General features: G+C 39.4%; 1 long non-coding RNA gene across 1 annotated transcript; it reads right to left on the bottom strand.

Moving 5' to 3' along the window:
* Nucleotides 1-72: 72 nt before the first annotated feature.
* LOC309878807 lies at nt 73-17912 on the bottom strand. Its single transcript, XR_014317622.1, has 3 exons — nt 17775-17912; nt 17193-17363; nt 73-126 (listed from the first exon to the last, which is right to left on the bottom strand). It is a non-coding gene; the product is annotated as an uncharacterized lncRNA (long non-coding RNA).
* Between the last annotated feature and the right edge of the window lie 4057 nt (nt 17913-21969).

Raw genomic sequence — 21969 nt, 5'->3', positions numbered from 1 at the left:
ATACTAACATTTTGTTTTGACCGTTATCTTCCAGTGTTGGCAGGTGGATTTTCCCAGTATTCCCCATAATTTCTTATATGTAGTATGAACTCAGAGCTATGATTCTTCCTCTGAGGAGCTTATACCCTGAAAGAACAAAAGACAGCATAACCAAAAGATCCATATACAAATATGCTGGCCAGGCAATGAGTGACCACTCAGCAATCCTGAGCAAGTGTGTTTCATTATAAAACCCACAGGTTTATAAGGAGACAGAACGTAACTGTGACAAAAACAGGAAACCTATAAAATCTTGCTTCTAAATCCATTGTTTCTTGAACAGAAATATCTTTTGCCTTGATTTCTTTGAGGAAAACATACCTCAAGAGTGAAGCATCTAGAGATGATTCTGGAGTAGCTACTGTTGTAAATTGCAGCCCCATTAACACAGAGGTCCAAGATATGTCAAAAGCAGACAAAGCACAATCACATGTTTTCACTCAAGCCTAGCACTGAATACATCTATGCTAGGTCTCATGGAAAGGTAAGTATGAGCTGCAGATTTACTCCTCCACTGTGTTCACAGCATTTATACATCATACAAAGGGTAAACTCTGAAGAGACTTCCTGCCTCAGAGTTACCTGGCCCTGAGGAAAGCGGGGCTCCTAAAGGCTGCACTAACTTAGACCAGTGGACAACCAGGTGGACTTGGAAGTAATCCCCAGCCGTGATCCCTCTCCCAGCTCTGGGCATGCTGAAGGCAACCCTGCTGGTGCCCATTTTAACAGCCAGGGTGTAAACCACTATGCACAAAGAAAATAAAGACAACACTGTCAAAATCTAACCATGCCAGCAGATTTCTTCTGCACCCTGAAAAGGCTCTAGTAGACATCTTTGCTACTGTAAAATTCACAGAATATAAAACAACCATGACACCTCAAAATACTGAGCAAACAGCAAGGAAATTATTTCACTTTGATCCACTATTTAGTCAAGGTCTGAGTGACCAGGTATCTCTAGCTTTCTCCCTAGAAACAGAAACTGATAGATGTTGCTTTTCCAATGACATACAGAAACTTTTTTTTTAACCAATGAAAATGTGGTATCTTGAAAACAATATGAAAAATATATATTATCAAACCACATTAGCTTCCCTCTAAAGTCCTCACACACAAACACAAAAAAGAGAAAAACACAATAGGCTAATTTCTCAACAAAAGGCTGTGCATTTTCCCATTTTAAACTGTTTATAAAAACTGAAATCCAGTCAAACTATATTGAGAAACAAGGACTTTCAATTCATCCATGCCTCTTCCTTCAAGCATGCCTTTCACCATCTAAGAAAATCCCAAACAATAACAACATACTAAAAAGCCCCAAATTTTGGCTAAGTTTCCAGCTGCTAATTTTGTCTGTCATGAGCTGCCATTGTCAGTCTGAGGGAGGGATTGTTCCCAACTTTAAAAAAAAAAAAAAAAAAAAAAAAAAAAAAAAAGGAAAGAAAAAAAAGTAAAAGATGCAAAATATACTTAAAGTAACATCTGTGTTTTCTGATTTTATTAAAGCATTTTGTCTTTGTTATACAGAAATAACAAAACACTGAGCCCTTCCCATCAGTATTCATGACGTCTGCCTTTTCATACAAAACCCTCTGAAAGAAAATTCCCCCTGGAAAAAAAAAATACTTTCCTTATAAAAAAAACAGATTGTGAGACAGATGATTGTATTGTTTAATCAAATTTCCATCTGAAAACTCTTTTCCTAGTTTTAGATTTAGCTCACCCAGCAAGGCACAGGCACTTGGAAAGACATGGAAGTATAAAGTAGCAGCTCCTCCATTTTATTATCTCCCTTGAGCTTTGCAATTGGCAAATGAAAAAGAAAGTGGGGAACAAAAGTACTGGACATAAATTAAGCCCTGCTTTTTAATGTTCAAACTGAATTTTCTTTATTTTTTCTACAGCTGTCAGATAAGCAGGGTAAAACCACTAATGCATGTTTAATATATAAAAACTCATAATGTTCAGTAGCACGACCTCCATTGGAGACATTAGTTCAGGCCAGTGAACTTGGAGCAAGCCAAGTGTGGAAATGTGGAATTGGGCCAGTGACCCCCACCAGTGCCTGTCATATCTGCTGAAAGCAAACTTGTCAAATATAGAAGGGGCAGAAGGAGGACAAGAGTATCCTTAAACCAGGGAGCAGCAACAAAGCAAAGATGCCCATCATCTATTCACAGCTGTCTGTTGTTCAGTAATGGCTCTGGCCGTCTCAGGAACAAAAAGTCTGGTTGTAGCCTCAACCTTTCAACCTTGTCCAGTCTGGGGGCCTTTCATTTCACAGACTCCCCAAAGCTGATGAGTGATCATAAAGCTATGATACGTTGCTTGCTGTTATTATCTCTTCAAATGTACTCTGTACCAAGCAGAAACAGAATAGAGTATTCCCAGGCCTGTTAGCCTGCCACGATGAAAGAGCCACTGTTCTAAAAAACCAAACACTTCATGCTCCTCATTCTCCAGGCCTTCCTGCAGACCCTCAGCAGGACTAAAATTTCTTAGTGGCTGCCACTGTTTTACTTACTCTGCTGAGGAGAAAAACAAACAAACAAAACAAAAACCAACCAAACAAACAAACGAGCAAAAAAAACCACCCACATGTTGCAAGCAGTGGTGATTGCATACCAGCTCTGTTTTTTTAGCTGATTCTGTTGTCAGCAAGGTACCAATGGTTGCTCTGCACATCTCTGGGGTCTGTTTTCATCTATGACTCCTGATAGTTACCTGCCTCACCTATCTATTCACACATCAGCAATTGTATCAGATGTGAATGACCCTTACTGGAGAACACCATAGTTGTTCTTTACTAACACAAGTGAGAATGCTGGTGCTTATCATTTCCAGATCAAAAATATCAGATTATGTTTCATGTTTTGGGAGATCTATTCACAAGAAAGGAAGTTTGATTGCAAAAAAGAAGATACAATTTTATCTTCTTCAATGTTAATTCTTGCAGATCAGACAAGAAACCTGATGTTTCTTGCTATATAAAGGCCTCTGTGAATCTGTCCCAAGTGTCTTACACCATACTGTGTAGACAGCTTAGATGTTTGTTTCTGATCACATTTTCTTATTGTAACATAAAGTTATATTGTGGTGATTTTCAGGTCTCTTGTGCCATGTTCCTAAAAAGAAGCTTCTTAGAAGTGTCATTTTCAGGATGGGTATTCTTAAGAAAAAATAAATAAATAAATTAAAGTTCTCATTTTGTTTAATGTATAAGAATTTCAGGTAAGCCTTACTGTTTTGAATGAATTGCACGCTACCAAAACACATATGTACAGAATTTGCACATGCAGACTTGAATAGGACACATATTGTCATCTGTGTAAATTCTGGTTTTAGTCCTGGAGAGGTAGGGGAGGCTAAAATTCAGGCTAATGTACCTAAGAATAGATTATCAGTGAAGATTTGTAAGTAAATGACCTGCATCCTAGTGCTTCCTCTTGAGTTAACTTTGCACACTTGAGAGTAGCCTCAGTTCAGCATCCATGCTGAACTCTCCTGCTGAGAATTCTGAGGTTAGTCTCAATTCTGCAGGAAACTGAGTTACTCTACACATGAGCAATGAAAGAACACATTTGTTTCTTCCAAACATCTAGGAAGAACTCTGGAAAAATTAAAGAATTAATACTATTTATATGACAGCCAGACTTTAAAGTTAATAGTTTGTATTAACAGTCAATAAGGTTTGTTTGTTTTTTTCCAATCTTGCTTTTACTGTGTGTCAAACACATCAGATAAAATTTAGCAACACATCATTTAAGGGGCATTACCTTTTCAATAAACTCTACAGCCAGCGAAACTATATATAACTATACACCAATTCTTATCACACCAGGACTTTACACTAAAAAAAAAAAGAGAGAGAAATAATTTCATAGGTACATAAGTGATATAATCCCTGTGTACTAGGTATTTCCCTACAATAATCAAGTCCACTGAATCACAAAGAGGAAATCAGAAATGAGTCCATTTAATGAATGCAATTTGTATTTTCAGAGAAGTTCTGGAAATGTAATTAACAAATTCTTCTTGTAAATGTAATCCCTTAAAGTAAACAGGGTGGACCATGGTCATCCTTCTGCCTTATTAATGTTTCCTACTTTAAAAAGAAGAGGTAATTACTGAATCCTGTCAAAATACTCGCAGCTTTACAAGCTGTGGGAATGACTTCAGAGCATTTGGACTGGTGAGACAAGCCTCTGCTGCCACTCTCTGAGATCTCTGATTTTGCTCTGGACACCAAAAAAATATGAAAAGATTTGTTTCCAAACATACACCTTTATTACTGTCTTACCTATTGTTTATTATGAAGCTTGTTTATTATTTACTATGCAGATTGCAGATAGCACTGAGAATGTTTAGAGGATCCTGAGATAGAAGACAATTAATGGGAGAAGGGGATTATCATTGGCAAATTGAGCTGGAGAATAGATCAAGCCAGACGAGGCCCTCAGCTGAAAGCCAGTACCTGCAACTAACTGTTAACATGCACAGTCATAAGCTGAGAGCGTAAGTATGCTGAGACTGAGCTATTTTACGGTCACATAGGGCTGAGGCTAAGATGATTCAACCAAAACACATATCTAGCTTGATTAGCAGGTATTGAGAACTGACAGGACTGGAACAGGTAAGAGAATATGGGCCAAAAGAGAAGAGAAGATGGACAACTGGAAACCAGCCCGAGATGACTATAATGTAGTTTCCACCAGAAATAAGCTTTTTGTCCTATAGCTCACTGCTGCTGACAAATATCTGTCAACCTGTTCCAACCAGGAGGGGGGTCACGTGTTACAATTTGCTGTTATGACCATAATCTCTGCAGCTCGACTAGTCTGTGCACTGCATTTGAAAGTTAAAGCCATGCTGGTGAACCTCTGGTTATCTCAGGATGCAATAGATGGGAGCTTTAATTATACATTTTGATTCCTTAAAAGTAGGAGATTACAAACTAATTTATGGAAACCTCTAAAGTCAGAGCATTAACAAGATAGCAAAATCAAGTTCTTAAAGTTCAGAAAACATGAAAAGTCAGAATTAAGCTTGGCCAAACAACCTTAATTGAACTCTCCATATGAATGGATCTGTATGAAAAACAAATCCTCTCTCTCACTGGTGAGCATGTTGTCCTGTGGCAAGCACAGTATCCCCTGATTCCAACTGCAAGTCTGAATGCCCAGTGCCTCTGCAAATAAAAGCCAAAACTCTAAGGCTGGGCACTCAGAAGGTGAGGCACTTTCCATCGGAAAAGATGTACAGAATTACTTAGGAACTCTGTGGGACAGACAGAGGACAAAACACTTCTCAGCAATCTATATGGAAAGGAACAGACAGCCCTATTTTTGCAGTGGCATTTCCTCTCATTTATTATTCACCTTCCAGCTGTTCAGGCTGCAATACTGAGTCTTCAGTGCTCAGTCCAAACTCACTCCTGAGCAGGTCTGTCATGTCAAGCGAACTAAGCAGAGGCCCTGTGTGTGATCATGCCATTAAAGACTGTATCCTACTGCATCCGCACAAGTGGAGCCAATTCACATTTAACAGGCAACCTCAAGCCTAGCATTTCTTAAAACCTGAAAGCTTGTTTTTTGCATTTTAAAGTTCTGTTAATATTGTTTTGTGCATATAGTAGCATAAATGTGTATTCCACGGCTTTGTCAGACTGTAAAATGCATCAATTTGGAGTGAGAGGGTTATTTGACCACACAAGCCCCTGTCACTCAGCTGGGGTAGTATGGAGTATTTGGCTCAATTTCACAAACCGTATGTGCATGTGCCCTCATTTCCTTTTGTATTTTTGGCTCTGCCATCCACAGGGTCAGAGTGCGTTACTGAACCTAATGAAAACCTCCCCACATCTGGGCAGTAATCTCTTCCCTTTTACTAGTTGTAAAACAGATAAGAAAAGAAGCATTCTCCATTTAAAGGTCAGAATGGGAGTAGCACACCCAGAGATGGGACTCCCTTTCCCTGATCTAAGAATTACTGATAGTGCAGTTTGAGAAGCTTTGCAACATTCTTTTAGCAGATCACATTCACACCCTTCCTTACATGCCTCCCTCCTCTCCCTGTCCATTTAGATTTGTTTTCACTTTCCTTGTCTCCTTGTTATTTTTATTTTGGGGGAAATGAGGTGGGAAGTGCTTGTTTGTTTGTGGACCATTTGGCTAGGTTGGTTGCATACCTGAGTCATTTCCCATTACACTGATATTGGACATTCCTATAAACCATAATGCCTTTTTCTATTATGCTCTTAGCTTACTGACTGCAGATTTTAGCCAGAAGCTACTTCCTTTCCATGCTACCTGATTATCCTAAGACTTACATTAGTCTTATCCTAAAACTAATAAACATTTAAAATATAGGACAAAGTTTGGTATTCTCAGGGTTTCAACAAAATCAGTGAAATCTGAAAGGTTTCTCGCTGGTGTTTTATGAGGGTTCATATTTCAAAAGGTCTGCAATAGTTGATTTAGTTTTGCCAATAGCAAGTTACATAATCCTTTTTTTTTTTTTTTTTTTTTCCTACAAAGTTACCTTTCTTCATTATTTTTAAGGTATGGTTCTTTATCTTATGCAATTGCAGTAATTCATATAGACTTTTTTAATACTTAAAATGTATTTGTAGGTCCATTTCATTGCAAATTACATTATTATTTATATGTATCAACAACAAAAAGTCAAAATAGATTAATAATAATACTAACATTTATCCGCAGTGCAAATGGCTTTATGTGGTCAGCGTTCCTCTACATACTGTGACCAAGTCTTTGTTCTGTCTCGTAATACATCAGCCTGCTTGTAAAAGAATGGTCCTCTATGGTGTTTGGTTACAAAACAACAAAAACACAACAAAACAAAACAAAACAACAACAACAAAAAAAAAAAACACACTACCCTTTAAGTGGAATTTTATAAATTAACTGACAATTTTGGATGTACAATTACTGTTTGGATGAAAACTACCTACCATAGCCTGTTAAGTGTGTCTGAAAACGCTTCAGATTTCTTATATGTCACCAGTTCCAAATCTGTCTAAAGACACATTTTTTCCTGAGTGCCATCTCTTCAGTTTGTCTCTCTGCTTCTCCCCTGTACCACAAACATGTATCTCATTAGACTACATAACATCCATGTTTAATTATCCTTAGCAGACTAAAAATTGCCAAATTCCGTATGGCTGATCTGTTCAACCTGCCAAGTTTGTCATGATTTATTCAGGAAAAAAATGGCAATTTACAAAAACAAATTCTTTGTTTCCCCACAGAAAGACCAGTTCCTATTCTCTGAGCCAACAAAACTAGAACTAAACAATATGTACAACAGAAGCAGATGTAGCTATTATGGTGTGGCCTGGTGCTTTGAGAAAAGGGACAGCATGAGTAAAATTAATGAATTAATACATTTATTTCAATGTGTTTAACCTTTTCTACTTAACATCACTCATGTTGTTATTTCAAGTGTAAAAAAATTTCAACTTCTTCACCCCAGTTTGCTGGTCTGCAATCCCACCACCAGAACACTGCATTGTTATGCATATAAGAAGAAAAAGCCTGAGAACACACACTTCTAAGTATAGTCAGTGGGAGCCTTCAGCTCATAAGCAACAATCTCTGTTGTTGTAAAATTCAGCATTAAACCAATGGATCTATTTTGTATCAATACACTTTAATTGGTTTTCTGGATGACATCTCCACAGAATAATGTCAGGATCAGTAGTGAGTACCAGGGCTGTATTAGCAGAGTAAACATTAAGTTATTATGTCCTTTTCAGGGAAAACAAAAGTTACTCTAGCTTGAAGCCATATGGCCTAGTAGCATGTTGACATATCTCAGCAATAAGGGGTTATGTTACAGAAGGGACCGTGCTGAAGAGATCAGAAGGGCTGGATTGGCTACTTGACCAGTGTCACATCACTGAACTCAGTGCAAAGAGCTTGAACAAAATGACATGAACTCATCTGCGACCACTGTCTAGGAGCGGGGACCTTTAACAATGGCAGCACCTGCCAGATCGCCATCCTCCTCCCCAATAAAGTCACCAACAGCCCCCTCACTGTTCTGTCATGTGCCTGGCACAAGGCCCCTATTGTTATGAGCCACTCTCACTCCAATAATTTCTCCTCTAAATGACACTGCACCACCACAGGTCATTTCAAGGGGGCTGAAAAGAAAGATTTTGCATCTGTTTTGAGTTGTAGGCACCAAGGGGGAGGGGGTTCAAAACCCCTTGATAGCTGGCAAATGGTAATAGCAAAATGTCCCTATTGTTTGTGCCTGAACAAACAACCATACTACATGAGAGTTTTTATTGTCCTCAAGGCAATCTGCCACGAATGCTCTCCTTTGCCCATACTCTACAAAGAGAGGGAAAAAAAAAATCGCCACAATAGTCACAGTTAGGAAACCTTAGTGAGAGTTTAATGACCAGCTACCAACTAATGGACGGTGAGTAACATATGGCAGAGCTTGGCCTCTTCACATATTGATTAAAAATAATTTAAAATTTAAAGCCAAGTTTGTTTGACAAGATTCCAGCTTCTCAGCAGCCACTTAACAATCTGAATAAACCTGAAGAGGAAAAGCTTAAATTCTAACCTAAGGCAAAGCAGAACAAACTCATTGTCACATTACATAATTGAATCTCTTACATTCACCCAAGATTAACAGCCAACACTTCACGATTTTTCCCTCTACCTAGAATATTTCCTGATGTAAACAGCCAAGAAACTCTTTGTAATATTTGGTAACTTTTTTAGAGTGCCTTTATTAGACCTTTATTACACACACACGACCATTAATGGCCATAATCAAGGCCTGTTAGCCATATTTTAACCACATAATATTATTCAACACAACAGAATGATTCTATTCTTATGTCCTCAAACCACCACTTGAGTTAAATGGTCATATTTTTATAAACGTCTTTGTGTCCTTTTCTAGCGTGATGAATGTTAGAAGCTGGAGCACTTGAGATAATTGTTCCTACTGAATGGATTTAAAGTCTAAATGGATTACTTTTTATTCGCTTTCAAAACCAGCTACACGTACTCTAGAAAATAGATCAGATAACAGCATACAAATTGCAGTACCTGTGTCTACAAAGAATCAGATGTGCAGCCAAGAAGATTCCAAGTCAATGAAAGGACCATAAATAAGCACTGGTACTGATTTTTAAATGTTGATTATTTGGAAAAGAAAAGGGGAAACATTCCTCACAACCCAGCTACAAACGCAGTAAGGGTCTGGATAAAGACCCTGGATATTTGTCAACTCACATAAATTGGTGGCTAAAGCATTAAGTTGCTATCAGGCAAGCTGTAATCTGCGCCTGATTTCTGCACTGAGCTGCTCCATAACCTTGGCTGAGTCACTTCATCTCTGGCTTCTCTCTTACTCTTTTGGCAGTGGCTGCTGCAAAGTGTACCAACCTTTGATGAGGCTCTACCTATTAATTCAACAACAACAAAAAAAAACTTTCCTAAAAGGGGAGTAACTGAGCTGAGGCTTTCACTAGTTTTCAGCCCCATTATAAACATTTGCCTTACATGACAAAAGCAAATGGCAGGCTTTTAGAAGTTAAAAATTTGTCCTTTTATAACGTAACACTCCAAGTAACCTAGAGAATACCACCACCAACCTAAAGTAGCACTGAGCCATTGAATCTGCATCATTTCCACAGGCTACTACGGGTCAGTTGGGCTGGCACAAATTGCAGTGTGCAGGGAAGACAAATACTAACATGAGCACAGCCCACCTAGCTCATGCAAATTGTTGTCAAAAGAAACAGCAACACCCTGAGCAACACACTGAGGAGACACTGCAGGTAATGGAGGGGAGGTGTTAAAAGGCATGGCACTGATGATATGATAGCATGTATAAAAGGATAATTGCAAAAATGATGGGGAAAGAAATCTCGTGTCCCTTCCTGAGTAGTAGTAGTAGCATGGAAGGAGTAGACAGCACAAGGATGGGGTTGCAGTTTGGATGGGCTCTTAAGTAACAGATCAGTTGATTACATGTTTTAGGAAATACAGGGTCCTGCTTCAAAATGTTTCTTGGGGACTCACAATGTTTACGTGTGAAATTACAGAGCCAGTCCTGTGTTCGGCTGAAACACCCTAAAGAAGAGGTAGAGGACATGCCCTTGCTTTGCTCTTAAAAGATCTTTATTTATATTGCAAAGCAATTCACAGAAACAGATAGAGTTGATCTTGTGAGTACAAAGTTTAGTGTGATGGGTCTTCAAGTGTTATTCCAATAATACAAAAAATAACCAAAGTAACATTCAAAGTGACTTCGTATTTTAACAGATTTCACTTGATTACATCTGCCCGCTTCTCTTACTGGAAGTACTAAAATACTCACAAAGGACAATCATTTCTAGAGTTCTTCTATTACTCCAGCACATTAGTACATGACAGAACTTCAAAAGGGGTTAAGGCATGCACTGATGGAGACAGAAACAGAGCTCCCAAACTGCCACAGGAGTTAAGCGCCTTACGAGTTTAATTGCTTAAAACAAACAAACAAACAAAAAACACAAACACACAAAAACACCACAAACAGAGTAAAAAAACACTGGATATCAAACGCCATCTTTAATCACCTATGCATGTGTCAAAATCTGTCTAGTGACCATGCCTTATTAACTGCAGAGTGCTGTTCAGACACAACAAAGAATGATTGTTGCGTTGTACTGATTGGAAACTGGAATGCAGCAAGAGATTTTTCTGAGGTCACACAGGAAAATCTGTGTCAACACCAGGATTAGAACTGAGATCATCTGGCTTCCATCTCCACAAAATCATCCTTCCTCTCCAAAAAAAATAATTTTCTATTAATAAAAGCCACTACAGGAAGGGGTGGCCTTCTGTTTTTAACTCCAGAAATATAAGAATGATCAGCTCTGGTCCTCCCTGCATTTGGGCATCCTAGATACTTCTTGAGCACAGCCAATGCACACCGAATTCAGGAAAGAAATTAACAGCTTCATTCTCATTTCATCCATTCCCCTTCATACCCCTATCAACAAGCAACATAAATTAGGATTTGATTCAAACTAATCCATTTGGCACACCTACTTTTTTGTTTTAGGTACCTGTGGAATCTGACCACATCCCAGTCTTTAGTGTATTTTATAATCTACAGGGCAGGAAGTGCTGCTTTCTGGGGAACAAAAGTATAGGTTAATAACTTGCTCAAAATCAGACATGAAGGTAGAGTTTTGAAAATTGTCTCCTAAATCAAGGCAGTGCCTTCCTCTTGGATCAGCCTTCCTCTCAAAAGATTGAAGGAGATAACTGCGACTCCATAGGGATGCTGGGATCATATACATTAACTCATAACAGTCAAGCTTAAAACACCAGATGTATAAACTTGAATTAAAATTAAATGGGAATTTGAATAGTTCAATTGAAGGGGACCTTCAAAGATCATCTAGTCCAACTATCTGACCTTCAGTGCTCACCCAAAGTTAAAGCATATTACTGGGGGCATCATCTGATTGCCTCTTGAACACTGACAGGCTTATATTTGATACAAAATGTATTAAAGATTCTTTCTTTGATTTTAATGTTTATGATAACATAAGTGTGCCACATTGGCACGAACGCAGGAACAACTTCAACAGAACAGCAGCTGCCAGGTGAACTTTCCAGCAGATCATGAATATGGACTAAACAGACAGTGAAATTGTTTTCTTGACACTGTTATAAGAAACGGTTTATAAGTCTGGGATTTTTAAAGCAGAATAGAACTGAGATGCATGAAGAATGTACATAAATTCCTTCCACAGAAGAACATCAAGTGTGCCACCATTTCCTTCCATCCCATTGAATATTGCCCATAAACATCACTAGAGTTTATATATGTATGCAAATTCTCTCTTAACTATTTGTCATTACAGCAAATTAAAATCTCCTGTCTGCAAAGAAAAATAGTACAACCTGGGAGTGCACTTGGAAGCCATTATGGACTATCCTCATGCTCCGGTAGGGCACATTACAGCTGAAATAGCTATGCGTTAGGGCAAGTGCAGAGAAACACAACGCTGAAGAAGGGCAAGGGAAGGCAAGGGAGAAGGGCTGCAGCCTTTGCACCTCCTGAGGACCTCGGGTCTTTCTACCCAAGATCAGGGCACTGGAAATATTTCACCATGCCAAATATTCTCCATAACGAAAGAGAAGGTAGATTAAGAAATCCCTAATGAACTTGTCCAATCCTGCAGCTTATTGATCACTGTGAATATCTGCCTGAAAAGGAAAGGAGGACACCCAGCACTTCCCAGGGGAAGTCAAGGAAACACAGGCAGTTGTATAACATTTACAAAAACTGCTTCTGCCACAGATATTTTAGGGCCATGGAGGACTTCCTCCACCCTTCCTTGCCCCCCCCCTTTTCCCAGCAGGTCAAGTAGAAGTCTGCTGCCCTGAGCCCTGCTATCTTTCTTAGCAATCTGATTAACATATGGACACACTCTGGCTTGCTAAAAACAGGAAATCAATTTGAAAGGCAAGACAAATATTATTTGCTTTCTTCCCATCTGCTGTGATACGTGAACACGCCTGCTTTCAGCAGTGATACAGGATTATTGATTTAGGATATTTATAGTGTATATGCTGTTATCAGGCCTGCTATCAAAGGGCTGTAGGAAAGGCTGTTTGACCCTACAGGCTATTTGAATATGTAGTCACTTAAAAAAAAAAAAAAAAAAAAAAGGAAAAAAAAAGAGTCAGACTTTCTTATTCAAGTTGACAGCAATACTATTTCATGTCATGCCTAAAGATACCATTTCCTGCTTTGCCATCTACTTCTGTTTGATTGCAAGTCAAATTAAATGTAATTGTTAAAGGTCTCTCCTGTCTGTATGGTGACCCCAATGCATTTCCAGGCTACTGATTTGACCTTCCAGGCCTGCAAAAAGCTGGTTTTCACAGCACCGTTGCCTGTTTAGCCATAATCAGTCTGAGTCACTTTGCTAGAGGGGACACAAAAAGCCAGAGGACCCTTTACCATAAGCACAGGCTGTCTTTTAAAATAAATGAGTTTTAAAAAGACCACATATAAATAATCAAACCCAATAATTCTGAAGTGGCCAAAGATAACCATCTAAAAAGAGCACAGCGTGCTCCCAACAGAAGCCTGGACTGCAATGTGAAATAGTGGATTGGAGTGCTGCTGAGAGTATGTAAGCACTATCTTTCATAGCAATAATGCATTCAATCTATACACTGTTCTCCGTATTACTCAAGCCTTACTGAGAGGAGAAGAAAAAAAATAAACAACAAAAAAACACCACACTTGTCAGGACGGCTTATTTTGTCACATCACCCAAGTTAATGAGCGGGAGATGGTCCATGCACACAGATCACAGCGGGAGCATCTTGGCAACTGATGTGCAGTCTCCCACAGCCATAAGCTACAACGTGCACCAACCTGCACAGAGCTTGCATCCACCCAAATAAGAAGCAAAGATAGAACACGCAGGATATGCCCCATAAAGACAGATCGGCTTTGGGACATGCCATACTACTTCTATTACAAGATGATCTACTTAGTAGATGAAGGACTAGTAGGCTGAGTCCAGCTGCATGACATTCAGCAAGGGCAAGTGCCAGGTTCTGGCAAAGTTATGGGGTCACAACAACCCCATGCAGTGGTATAGGCTCAGGGAAGAGTGGCTGGAAAATTGCCTGGCAGAAAAGAACCTGGGTGTGTTGGTCGACAGCTGGCTGAATGTGAGCCAGCAGCATGCCCAGGTGGCCAGGAAGGCCAAGAGCTGCTCCAGAGTGTGCAGAGAAGAGCAATAAAGCTGGTGAAGGGACTAGGAAGCAGGACTTAAGAAGTGAGGGAATTGGGGTTGTTTAGTGTCCAGAAGAGGAGGTTGAGAGGAGACCTCATTGCTCTCTACAACAACCTGAAGGGAGGTCGCAGCAAGGAGGGTGTTGGTCTCTTTTCTCAGGTGACAAGTGACACAATGAGGAAACAGTCTTGAGTTGTGGCAGGGAGGTTTAGATTTGATATTAGGAAAAATGTCCTCAAGCACTGAACAGGCTGCCCAGGGAAGTGGTGGAGTCCCTGCTCCTAGAAGTATTTAAGAGACATGTGATGTGGCACTAAGGGACATGGTTCAGTGACAGGAAACTGAGATTTAGGAAGCACAGCTGTGCCTAGAAAGAGTCTGAAGAAGCTACAAGGTAAAGACAAAGACTTGATTTACTTTCAGTTCATGCATAACATCACTTCAGTAAACTCCTGGTGCAAATAACTGGCTAGCAAACACCTGGCTACAGTTTTGGAGAAGCTGAAGAGGATGGAAATAAACCAGAAGCAAGGTATGAAATCATCTGAGGTTACACGGTGTTATAACATCACTCAAGTGCAAACAGGGACTGTAGAAATTCACTTACTGAGCAGCACCCTGACAGGACAATCACAACTCTGAGCTCTGTGCTCTCCTAGATGGACAAGTTGTGTGCTGGGAGTTAATCATTGCTGAGACTTGTCACTGGCCTTCTGCCCACAAATGAAGTTTGACTTCTTCCAACTTTCTGTGTCAGTTTCTTACGTCTCTCACCTACCAAGGCATTTTGCGATCCCACTCATACAGAGGAGGATGTGAAGATTGTAGTCTTTTCTAATAAACTTTAGCTGCACCAAAAGTTGCAGAATTAATTTTCAGGGTCAGGCAATCCTCAAGTCTCAAAGGCTCTAACACAGTGTCATGGGAACCCACTTCTCACCAGAATAGCATATAGTAGGAAATGCTGACATCTGGAAGCACACATCTGGTAACCATGTTTCTAAACTAGCTAAGAGTCCTTATCAGCCTCTCACACCAAACGATTACCAACTTACTTGTGGCATGTTCTTTCTTTACAAGGTGTGTCTGTATCTCTCATGCTTATGCCATTCAGCAGCATCAACTATACAGGAATCACTTACTTATCTGTAGTACAGTGAATTTTTAAGATATTCTTGGTGCTGGTGAAAAGTCAAGCAGTTTGCAGTGAGTTGCTTCTCAGTTGTTTAGAAATATATGGCTGTGGAGAGTATTCAGTCCAAACTAATAAGAGAATAGGAAGAAACATAAAATCTTCTGAATCAGGCCTTAAGCCAATCTCTTTCTACAGGGAGTAGGAAGAAGCCATCATGTATATTCAAATCTACCTGATTCAAGATTTCTTGCATGTTTCTCTAGAGCACTCTGGATTTGCTGCTGTCAAACATATAGGAATTCCTTTATGGGCATGTCTTGTTACTTTTAAGCATGACAAAACTGTCCTTCACATGTGGCAGAATAAATTCACGATTAAATTATTAAATAATAATTAAGGATGTGTCTAAACTGTTATGGCATCTATCAAAACAATGTGGCATTCAAAAAAATGCATTTCTGCAGCCTTTTTACCAAAATAAATTCATTTGGTCTTCAAAGACACCTGATTTTATTTTATTTTCTTAATTTGCTGTAACTTGTTCTCTGTTCAACTCTTTTTTCATGACCTTTGCCTCTTAGCAAACCTCTCCTAGACCCACAGTTCTCTATCACTGTAACTCAGACTAACACCACAAAAGGGCTTGGATGTCATTCTTCGGGCTCTTGACTGCTTTCCAAAGCTGTCTTTCTATTCATTGCTGCTTTATCTTGACAACACTTTGCAACTGGAACTATACCTTTGTACTTTCTGATAAACATGTAGCATAATGTTTGTTGGCAAATAGCTGACACAGAAATTAGGTCTCCACCATCTTGTGGGCAGCAACAAAGCATACTGTTATTGCTTCAAATGCTGTATATCAGAATGGGCCAAATCCTAATGATTTTTTCCAAGATTATTCAGGGCTCTGATTTAATCAAGCTTTCTCTTAAGCCAAGAACAAAGTAGAACCCAAGATGTCCCCACATTTGGCTCAAGAAAAAAAATATTTTTTCTAGATGGACAAGAATTTAGCAGATAGGAAAGGAGTCATGTTTGCAGTATCCTGTGCATCTGTGTAAAGCTCACCTACAATTATGACAACTGTGATGCCGACTGGTGATTTACAGAGCCCTGAACTGACTAAATGTTTGGCTTTCACTCTGCAATCTCAGGTAATTCTCCTCACACATTACCTTCAAGTATCCGTGCCTTGACATTTCAAGAAATACCAAAGATACTTTCCCTAACTCAATGTGTGTTCCCTGTACAGACAGAGGGCATTTCACAGGAGTCAGTGGAACAGAAACATAAACAAACCCCGGTGCCCTGGTTAGGCCTCTGAGCAGGAATGCCAAACACCTCCCCCTGCTCTCTGTCACTGATACCTCCATCCCCATGGGTCACTGCTGGTGGCCACAGCTTTTAATCACATGCTGGGCCTCCAATGATTTATCACCTCTTAATAGTTTTTGTGTTGAAGATTCCCAGTTGGCAGCTCAGCTCCCCTTCCCCCCACCACATAGCACCGCCCAAGAGCATCAGAACCAGAGCAGGAAAACATACTGTCCGTGTGGAACCTGGATTAATGCTGTTTAAGAAAATTACCTGTTACTGACAGGCATTTTTAGCAAATAATTAGCGACACCATAAAAGACTAAGAATTATACAAAGGTTAAATACTTAAAAGTTAAATACTTAAAATCTAGTATAATGTTTCAAACAGACTGCATGGTTATCTCTTGTTTCCTGCATAGTGTTTTTAAAAATACAGACAGTCTTGCTTTTGATAAATTCTTGCTATGAGATTCAGTTTAGATTCAGCCCCAAAATGCTTCAGTGCAACTTCCTAACAACTGTAGCGAACAGAAGCACTGTGTACAGGAAAATTCCAGCACTTATAAAGTGCCAGCATGCAATGTGACATTTCTGATCTCGGTACATAACCAAAATTTGCCACATAGGGAAACACCAATGCAGCATTTTTCATCCACAGGTCTCAAAAGTATCCAGCATTTACCTCCATTTTAAAGCTGATCTGAATTTCCAGTTCGCGGAGTGGAACCCTGCCAGGGTTAAAGCCAAGCTTCCTCAAATCCTGGCAAAAAGGCTCTGTGACAGGCCAAGACATCTCGCAGGAGAGAGCACCTTTTCCACTTGGTCAAAAGCATCATAAAGTAACAGTTACAATTCCACTTTGAACAAAGAATAAACAACTTCAGTCCATACCAAGCCCTTGCTCCTGTGTCCCAGATTCTGGCAGGAAGGGATTCTTCCCATTCAGGAGGCAATAATCTCTGCAGGTGGCAGTGCTGGCAGTGTTGAAGATAGAGTTGGTCCATCTCTTTCTCTGTTGGAGTTTGTCTGACGGATGCAAACAATTCATCCATCTCATTTTTTCTGGGAAACAACAAAGTAGACACATCTCAGTTGTGGGTTCTGAACACAGTTAACCTACACATCGTGCACTGGAGCCACGTTATTTCACCCTCTAGTTAGGAGGCTTAACTATTTATTATGATTGAAAAAAAAAAAGGCTCTTTATACAAGTGGATCATATTTTGCTCCTGCTTCTTCCCCACACATCTCTAATGCTATACCATGGTCAAGATGCTATAATCTGGTCAAGATAATGCTATATCTGGTCAAGATACACTGCTAGCATTAGAAGAGTTAGGTTGAAAAGCTAAAGAAAGTAACAAACTTCTGTGACAAGCTTACACTCAGAAAGGCCACCCAAAAAAACTGCAAATAAAGCCCAAAGGACAAAGAATTCAAACTTTCTACTCAAGTATCTTGGAGGGAAGTTACCTGACCGTGCAGTTTGGTGTTCAATAGCTTCATCATCTGAGATGAAGAACACTAAAAATAAACAACTGTTTGGTGTTATTAGACAGCCACATATTTTTCTGTACACATCGCCTCTTCTCCTTCTCTCTTCTGTTTTCCTGATCTTCCTTTCTGCAATTAACGTATAAAATAGTTAAAATTTTCTTGATACTTTTCTGTGATGTTTTCTTCATGAACTGAAAATCGTCTGGGAAATAAAGGAAGCCTGGACTCCAGTTTCTGTGGGCAATCTTAGAAAGCTGACAGTTGTCAACAAAAGTAAACGTAATATCTCAGGCTCCACAACTCCTCCATACTTTTAGAGAAGTAACTACAGCTTGTGGGTTAACCTTTGCCAGCAGCCAGATGCCAACCCAGCTGCTTGCTCATGCTTCCCCCTCCTCAGTACAGCAGGGGGGAGAAAGATGAAAAACCTCATGGGTCGAGATACAGACAGGAGATTGCTTACCATCATGGGCAAAACACACTCAATTTGGGAAAAATAATTTAATTGACAACCAAAATAGATTTGGACACCGAGAAACAAAATATAAATTAAAGCAACAGCTTCCCCACCTTTCCCAGGCCCAGCTTTCCCTCTTCATTCTCAATGCCTCTACCTTCCTGGTCCTGAGAAACACAGGGAGACTGGGGGACAGGCTACATACAGCATGGTTGTTCCTCTGTGCCACCCCTTACTCCTCACAATTTTCCCCTGCTCCAGAGCAGGCTTCCCATGGGCTATGGCTCCTTCAGGAAACATCCACCTGCTCCAGCGTGGTGCCCTCCATGGGCTGCAAGATGGATATGTGCTCTGGTGCAGTCCCCCCACTGCCTGTAAGTGAGAGTAAGTAAAATTTTTATCTGTAAAGCAATAACTCAGCATATACGTAAAGATGTTTAAATGCAAACACCATTTAATTCATGAAACTACCTGCAACGCTGCAGTACAAAGGACTGTGCATATACACAACCCATGACTTCGTAAGGAAAAAAGGCAACCCAGAGGACTACAAGCCAGACTGTCTTCTTGCATCCAGTAGTGCAGAACACAGGTGGATCAATTTACAAAGGCAGAAAAAATAATAACCAAATCCAATTGATCAACCTAATTGTTACCACATGGTACATAAATAGCATTTCTGCATTATGTCATACAACTATTGTTGCCCTATGTGGTAACAGGTCCTTAACAAATAGGTGTATGAGAGAACGAGGGTAGGCCAGAACCCTCATAAAGCAAACTGCTTCTTTCTTACAGCTTTACCACTCGCCATAGACTGTGATGGAAGTGCTAAAAGCTAAGGCTAACACACAGGAGGTTTGTTTATTGCATTGTATGGACTAAAGAAGAATTTCCTGCATATGACACTGAAGGCAGAGTGCACAAAAATTCCTCTAAAGTCTGCAGAGAGCATTAAACAGACCCTCTTCTGTATTAGCCTTTTTCTTGCATATCTGTGTTTTGAATTTTAACACAGCTGTGAAAGGGGGAAAAGAAAGCAACACCAATAATCTTGCCAATTGGGCATTCAAATGTCAGACACAAAGAAAAGTTGGGTAAAGCTATGATTTTGCTGTGGGCAATTATTGTGTCCAACGGTCAATGACATCACTGCCAGTGCTGTCTCCATCACGATTTTCCAGAACAGGATTACCGTGATGACAGATTCCATTCCAAAACTCCCAGGCAGCTCTTTACATAGATGTTAGCAGAACAAAAGCATTACATGAGATTTCCTCTCTTCATCAAGCAGCATTTGATGTTCTTTAATCCTTACCTTGGGAAAAGTATTCGAGAACCATACGGGCTTGCTGAAATCACACCGGATGTCTTGTCTCATGGCTAAAACTGTGTTAAGGAACCTGTATTGGGTGGAAAGGGCAGAGAAAGTAGGTTGTATCTTTTGTTTCCAAGAAGAGGGCAAGAATACCCCTCCATCCCCGCAAAGTTATGCAGTTATCACAGTCATGTGCAACTGCTACACTCTCCATAGAATACTATTTTGTTGACTTAACAGGTCATAATATGAAAAAGAAAAAAAAAAAAGAAAAAGAAAAAAAGAACACAGAAAAAGCATTAACTATGCTGTAATAGAAAATCATTCAGTAGCCAGAAAGAAGTGATGAAATACTAAAAATGTAAAAATGTCTTCTACTTTTGTCTTGAAAAACTCAGTCCTTATCTTGTACAAAATTTTGACCGTTGTTGTTTGACTACAGAGGTGTTGGAATTCACAGCACTGGACACCTGGAAGATTTCATTAAGAATTAATAACCAGTGTTTTCATACGTTTTAAACACATTTGACCAAATAGTCAAGAATTCACATGTTCAAATAATTTAGTCCTCTTTTCTGAGGGGGACGTCATCTATTGACTTTTAACTTTGGCTATAAGTTATTCAATTAATATTACTACTTTGTATGAAAACTTAGTCTTATTTGTATCTATTGCCAATCACATAATCCTAAACATCAGTAGCCTTAATTGTCTGCATTTTGTGTTTCACCCTCCATCTTAGTAGAAATATTTTCTTCTCCTTCGTGGGATGATATTCAATGAGCAAGGATCCATCAAAGAAGCAGTTTAAATCACATTTTCAAAATCCGATGCATTCATCCCATTTTCATGCTCTGTATATTAGAGGAATGATCAGAAACTAGAAGTAAATAAAATAATAGCATAAATTCTTTTAGCATTACTATTTTTTTCAAAATTACCTTTAAAATGCTATAGCTCTAACTTTTTCTCAGCCTTTCATATTCATACACTCTCCGTTGGTATGTACTTAATGGATAAATCAAAGCATGTTTAACAGGTGGTATTGTAAAGAACCTTCTGCACTTGAGACAACTGCTCCATTATCTAAATACATCTTTAGGTTTGGGGCCACGATCGAAAGTTTACATTTCTTACATTACCCAGTGCCTCATTTCTTGCACCAGCCTCTGTTTTATTAACAACAGTGAAGACAAGCTGTATGTTTCAGATATGAACTCACACAAAAGCATCTCCTAATTCAGAGCTAGCAATTGATTCAGGCCCATCTCTGCTATCAGATACAGAATTCTTCGTTTGTCCCCTGTTGTATTCTGATACTTCTGCAGTGTGATGAAACAAATTTAGATTAAGCTACTGGGACGCTGCCCACCCCAAGTGACTCAGGCAACTTCTGCATTGTTACAATGACATTCCAAGTCCCCAGGTTTTATCTGAGCAACACAATCATAATTCTTTGAAAACTGCAAGAAATGAGTGGTGATTCAAAAAGGGGTGTGTTTTTTTTGGTTGTTTGTTTTAACTTTTAAATGCAAGCAAAGTGTTGCAATAATAATAATTTTTTTTAAAGTATTTCATTGCCCAGCATTAACAAGCATGTCACTGCAAGTAAAAATGGTTTCCCATCTTGGATAGCTTGAGAAACAGATGAATACCATGGCTGTCTTTTTCTTCTTGATGTCCCTGTATAATTGATCTCAAGCTAGGAACTTTGCATTCCAGCAAAAGCCTGGATTAAAAACTTAGACCAACAACAGTCAGCCATTAATCTTGAGGCCATCTATCCTATCTACAACTATTTGCATCAGTGATTAGCTATGTAGTAACTCTTAAGTCTCAGGCAAAGAGATCACCTTTCAAAGAGAATAAACACTCAGAGGATATCCCCATTCATTCCTCCTATTCTATTGCTAATTCCAGTGTATTACTCCCTCAGTATGTACAGTGAAATGCCATGCTTATTGCTTTGGTCATATTTATATACCACATTACCAAACAGCAGAAAAGAACTCACTGTTTCCTTTTTCTGGATGCGATTTCCTACAAAGATTTAAATGTGGATTTTCCAAAAAATATTTCAGTACAGAATGCTATGGCTAAAAACACCTGCAGTATACATCAATAATTACTTGATTTTCATTTATACCAATTTTCCTAATACCATTCCTGAAGTGCAGCATGGCAGCACTGGTAGGAGGCTCTGCTCTTTGTGCTGCCCATTTCTTTCAGCCTGTTAGGCTGCACTCAGGCACAGACCAAGCGGCTGGAGAAGGACTGCCCCATTAAAGCAGCCCTGTCAGCAGAGCTGCTGGCTGTGATTGCCTGAGCTAGGATTGCAAACTCTGCCTGGATTTCTGTTCCCCTGGTTGTCCTAGTGGAAGAAAGAATACTGCACT

This window comes from Aythya marila (genome assembly GCF_965140915.1).
Source record: "Aythya marila genome assembly, chromosome: 5".
In the NCBI taxonomy this organism is placed as follows: Eukaryota; Metazoa; Chordata; class Aves; order Anseriformes; family Anatidae; genus Aythya; species Aythya marila.
Note: the sequence above shows the minus strand (reverse complement) of the source record. Positions and strands in the feature narration are given on the sequence as shown.